The sequence below is a fragment of the Mus caroli genome, unplaced genomic scaffold, assembly GCF_978045245.1.
Source record: "Mus caroli unplaced genomic scaffold, Mus_caroli_1 scaffold_3, whole genome shotgun sequence".
Classification (NCBI taxonomy): domain Eukaryota; kingdom Metazoa; phylum Chordata; class Mammalia; order Rodentia; family Muridae; genus Mus; species Mus caroli.
Genome location: NW_028227258.1, coordinates 80,277,899 through 80,284,405, shown reverse-complemented (window position 1 = coordinate 80,284,405; position 6,507 = coordinate 80,277,899).

Below are 6,507 nucleotides of genomic sequence, written 5' to 3'. Positions count from 1 at the left end.
TCATTAGAGTTTGGCAGACTTCAACTGTCAATCTCTGTTTCCTACCATTAAATAATTCCGTTTCTTTAGAAGAGCAGTAATTATTCCTCAGATATAGAAATTATAAATCAATGTAACTCTATAATGAATTTAGACTATTTAACAGACTTAAAACCTCATTAGGTTTTATATATTGCATTTTTATTTTAAACAAACAAACAAAAAAAACCCACTTAAGTATCAGCAAGCTCATGAAATACAGTAAGGCAGGACAGACAGTTCATGCTTTCATCCTGACCTCTGTCATTAAGATTTATAGGTTCTGAACACATAATACATGCCCTGCTTTTGATCTCCTGGTAACCTCATTCAAGCATAAGCTTTGGGCTTTGAAGTTTTGTGGAATCCTGGTTGGTTGATCCTAAGCAATACCAACAATATCCCAGAATTTTTTATTTTAACTTAAAACATACAAGCCCTTTTATTCAAATTGATCACAATGTAATACACATTAAAATTTAGAAATTCTATACATCTGTGTTTCTAATAGAAAACCAATATCCAAAGTTTTACTTAAACATTTTGACCTAAACTAGAGACTTAGGTTCGAATCTGACTTTAATTCTCATAATCTTAATTTTAATTTTTATTGTAATTTATTTCTAAAGGCATTTATTGATACTTTGTTTTGGATAAAGCATGGAACATGCAACAAAATACACCAGCCAACAATACCAACAAGGTTTTGCCATAGTAAATTCCCTGATGTTATATGGTAGGGACACAGATAAGTGAGCCAAGCAAATTCAAAAGAGAATTGTAGTTTTGCTGTAAAAATTTTATGAAGAAAATAGCTCCTAGTATGTGTGTTGCTTGAGAGAGTAAGAAAGACAATCAAAAGAGTAAAATGAGCCAGCAATATTGTGTTGTGAAAGAGCAAATCTCCTTTGCGAATGAGTATATGTCCTTCAGCTGTCACAGGAAGGGAAAGGCCAGATGTGGATGCCAAGTAAGCAAAGGAGAACATGGTACCCAGGAGACTCATTGCAGTGGGCAGGGGTCGGGCCAATGAAAAGTTCTGACAAAGATAATCATGGTGTCCAGGAACAATCTGTGCAGACTACCCACAGTAGCCAGTTTCCCTTAGAAGAATAAAAAATACTACCTCTCTGCTCATCACACAAACTTGGAAACTAAGCCATTCTTCCTTTGTATGGGTAGCACCATATTGAAAGCTAGGTTTTCAAAGTACTTATATATGTTAGCAGAGTCAATTAAACAAACAAACAAACAAACAAACAAACAAACCATGAGTTAACACAGCAACTAAAAACTAGGATGTATATTAAGAATCCTCACAGTAGGCTGAACACATTTGGAATCTGCTGTTCCCCTCCACATCCTGTGTGGTTTGGTGCCTTGACATCATAAGGAGCTGAGTGAAGGAAAGAAGACAGGTGAGATGGGAAGGAAATGACAGATATGGATGCAGAAAATCTGAGGTCAAGTGGAGTGTGCACATTGCAGGAAGTGGCACCAACTCTTCAGAAACCCAGCAGCACCTCAGCTCCTTTAATACACACAGCACAGTGGGGCGGAGTTAGTAGGCTAAGTATGAGGTGTCTGTCTGAGCAGTGTCAGGCTGTAGACAACCAGGAGGAAGCTGTGGTTGCTTGTTTCTGCACATTTTGCTAATACTTGCACACAGAGCAGAGTAAGGCGTTGCCATTCCTGAGCTTGACCCTTAGGGGGAAGGCTTTATCAGTTTCTCATGAGTCATTGCCAAGCCCATGTCAGACAAAACACATTCACCCAGGCAGGACTTCATTGGCTCTTTACACATCCACTCAAAGCTTCCTAGGCTCACATGGTCCTTTCAGAGGAAATTATAAGATGCACAGCTTTGTAGCTGAGCCAAGTAGTATCCTAGCAACAAAATGCTAAGTACTTTCTTTGCAGTCAACTAATAATTTAATATTCTCATATACGAAGGGAAGGAAAAGGTCTGGTGCTCTGATAGAAGTGAAAATTCCTTCACAATAGAAATGATAGAACCTGTGTGTCCATCCATCCAGCACATACCTGTTAAATGCCTGCTAAGAGCCCAATACAGTAAGATTCCTTGGGACTCACAGGTCATTGTCAACATGAGATCAAGATTCTTATTTAACACGTTATGCACTGAACTCACATATAGTATCAGCTAGCAATCACTGTCAAATTGCTCTCTGATTTTAACTGAAAATGCATTAAAGACAATATGAATTTCCATTACCAGAACACTTCAGACAAAAACAACCAACAACATATATACAAAGAGAGACACTGGTTAAAGAGATTGTTCCACTTCGTTAGGGAGGGTGGCATGTCCCAGGATCTGCAGGGTAAGTCAGGAAGCAGGAAGCTTTGAAGATCAAGACTAGCCCCAGTTCCAAAGTTCTGTGAACCAGGAAAGCTGATGGGAAATTCGGGTCCAGAAACCTGAAAGCATGCATCTTGGCAAAGCAAATGTGTCCATTCGTGTCTGGGAGCAGGAAACAGCCAGTGTCTAATGTTAAAGGCAACCACGTGCAGAGAAATCTGATGCCCAGAGAGTCTGTTCTTCAGACTGACCACTGACTGATGCCAGCTCCCGTCCCCCTACAATTATGGACAGCAAGTGTCTTTACCAGCTCTGTCCCTGAAAACACTTTGTCCAAGAACATCCTTACAAAACCATTTAGCATCATGTTTAATCAAACAGCGTCACCCTCCCTGACTTGGCAGGTTGACGCATACATCACCTATCACAGGGTCCATTTTACAAGGTTGTTGGAACGAAGCTGTGGTGAGCAACCATAATAGCAGTAGGGAAGAAAAAGAACCTGGGAAGACAGGTAAAGACCTGCAGGAGGCAGAGGGGCGGGGAGAATTCAGCTGTATAGGAAGACTTTTCTATTTACCTACATTTTCCAGTCAATTTTTAACTTACCTGAGAAGTTTGGAGAGGGGGAGTTTCTGAGGCAGAACGAAGCATCCCCACCCCTCCGCGTGTCTGTTGGCCATGATGCCACTGGTGGAGAGCAGGCCTTTCACGATTCTCACTAGGTTTGTGTGTATTTGTGTGTTACATAATAATTCTCACGAAATGAACATGTATTTGTATGTTATATAACAAGGTGTGGGTGTGAAGACATAAAAATGAGAAATGTCAAGGCAGCACCGCCGTGCCCTGTTCCCGAGGTTGCCGTTCTTTCTCGGAGACAATGATGGAGTGTGAGAAGAACTCACGAGTGCATGATTGTGAAGAAAGTACTAATGAATACCCTAAGAATTACACGCTTCACGTTTCTTCCTTCAAGTTTATCCTAAAAGTCTTTTTGGAAATGTTAATTCTATCATTTTATTTGTCTAGCTCTGCAGAAAGGAACATTTCTGAGGCTAAATCCTTATTAGAAATGTTCAATTTCATCCGAAATGTTTCCACACATAATATTACAGCATAATAAGAAGTCTCTTAAAATATCTAGGTGCTTGCTTAATGTAATTATTATTACCTGTTTTAATGTCAATTCGTTCTCCTGTCTACCTTCAAAGACATCAATTGTGTGAGGGGACTTGTAAATTTGTCTCCTTGGACCTCAATTCCTTCAGCTGGAAAGTGAAAATTTGAATAAAAAGACCATTATAGAGTCCTCTAGCTTTAACCTTATATTCATGATTTTTTTACACGCCATTTATACCAGATTCTATCCTTGGCGCCAATGTACTGTCTTAAGAGGTACTATGCTGCCCTCATGTGGTCAGATATGAGGATGCACACAAATCAGTAAATCTTTTTTGGCCAGTTTTGTCTTCAAGTTCATGAATCCTTAATAACAAAATTAATTAGGAACATATATCCCCCAAATTCTAATACTTTGACAAACAGTAAAGGTAGGAATTATCACATATCAAAAATAATATGAATACACTAATGGTATTTAAAACCAACCCATTAGGTAATATAAATATACATGCCACATTTTTTTTTCAAATCTGTAATATTCAGATGGTAAAATTAACAGTTTCACAATGTTCTGAGAGGCTGTGATACATATTGTCTGATTCCATAACTTAAAATATTTCAACACTGTATTATCTTCCAATACCTTAATTTTGAAACATTCTATTTTTTTCATATTCCTTTGTGTCTAGGAGACATTTCTGAGGAAATAGGCATAAAATGTTTAAAACTCTGGCTGGATATTATGTGGAAACTCTACTAACACAACAGCCACCCTGAAATTAAAATGCAAAGGGAGTTGATTTTTTTTAATCCATTTATCAAATTGTGACCAATATTGATGATTTAAGGTAATGAGAACTTGATAGAGATCAATGGTCTTAGGCCTCCAATAAATGACACTCTTCTTATCAATTCACTGAAGGGTAAAGCTATCAACCGGAAGTTACTCTGTGATCACTTCATGAAACAGGCGAGCAGTGGCTGTGATTGTAAAAAATATCAGTGATGGTTTTAAAAGCACAATGTCTTAGAGAAACTAAGAACTGGGTGAAACCAAGAGTCAGATGAACTAAGAATCAGGGGAGGCTCTGCGGCTCGGAGCCCTGCAGGCTGCCTGAGATGCATCTGAGGTCATCTGAGGTCATCTGAAGGACGTGCATCATCTGGCAACCAAATACCACAGCTGCAGGAAGGATTTGGAAACCCCCTAGTCAGAGGCTGTGTGCTTCATGAAGCTCTTGAACCTAAATTGATCATTTCAATTCCTCTTTCAGACCCAGAATAACAACTTTCTCCTCCCCACTGTAACTCCATGTCTTGGTACCTGCCATCAGACGTTCTCAGCAAGGCATATAGGCACCTTCATATAGTATTCTCCCTTCCCATACTCCAGGACCAAATAACAGTTCCTTCATTCCTATTCTTCCTTCCTTGCTTGCATCCTTGCTTGCTTGCTTCCTTCCTTGCTTGCTTGCTTGCTTGCTAGCTTCCTTGCTTACTTTTTCTATTCTAAATGCCCAAATCCTCTGTCCATTTATTTGTGACTATAAAAGTGAATAATGATCAAAACCTTTCAATATTCTCTGGGTCAATGCAAATATTCAAGAAGGAACAGATTAGGGAGGAACTGCTATACTTAAAATAGATAAGGCAAATGGATGGACCTGGAGGGCATCATCCTGAGTGAGGTAACTCAATCACAAAAGAACTCACATGATATGTACTCATTAATAAGTGGATATTAGCCCAGAAACTTAGAATACCCAAGATATAAGATATAATTTGTGAAACACATGAAGCTCAGAAAGAACGAAGACCAAGGTGTGGATACTTTGCCCCTTCTTGGAATTGGGAGCACGGCACCCATGGAAGGAGCTACAGAGACAGAGTTTGGAGCTGAGACGAAAGGATGGGCCATCTAGAGACTGCCATACCTGGGTCTCCATCCCATAATCAGCCTCCAAACACTGACACCACTGCACACACTAGCAAGATTTTGCTGAAAGGACCCTGATATAGCTGTCACTTGTGAGACTATGCCTGAGCCTAGCAAACACAGAAGTGGATGCTCACAGTCAGCTATTGGATGGATCACAGGGCCCCCAATGGAGGAGCTAGAGAAAGTACCCAAGGAGCTGGGGGGGATCTGCAACCCTATAGGTGGAACAACAATATGAACTAACCAGTAACCACACACCCCCACACCAGAGCTCGTGTCTCTAGCTGCATATGAATCAGAAGATGGCCTGGTAGGCCATCAGTGGAAAGAGAGGCCCATTGGTCGTGCAGACCTTATATGCCTCAGTACAGGGGAACGCCAGGGCCAAGAGGTGGGTGGGTGGGAGAGTGGGGGAGTGGGTGTGGGAGGGTGTGGGGGACTTTTGGGATATCATTGGAAATGTAAATGAAATAAATACCTAATAGTAATAATAGTAAAAATAAGATAAAGTCAGGAATCATATTCCCTTGTGTTAAAGACAGACAGCTTTTACATTATAGGATTGTGAAAAGTTCCACCTTAGACTGTCTCTCCCTATCCATATATTTCTTCCCTGAGGAAGCCTATATTTATTCACATCTCTCCTTCTGAGTAATATGATATTTGCACAGAAGATCAAAAGCATGATACTTGCAGGGTCTGTTTAACGTGTGGGAAACACATACTTACTAAATCACCATACAGCATTAATGTAAGTGGCAACCATGAGATTAAAAAAAAAAAAAAAAAACAGAAGTATTTCTGTAGACAACAAAAATTAGGCTTGCTTGCTATTTTAAATTGAGAGAGAAGGAGAGTTGTTGACATTTCTGTAGTGGATAACAACACTAAGAGCCTTTACAACACCAACCCCACCCCACATACACACACAGCAGGTCAAAAGCATTCATCTCTGCACATTTGCTCAAATGCCTTCGGAATAAAAACAGACTGAGGTTGCCATAGAAACTGCTCATGATTTCAGGTGTTTTTCGGGGGCATTTTGTTCCACTAACTGGGTGGAGAGGGAAGTATGCATCGTGGCTTCTCATTAACTCCATTC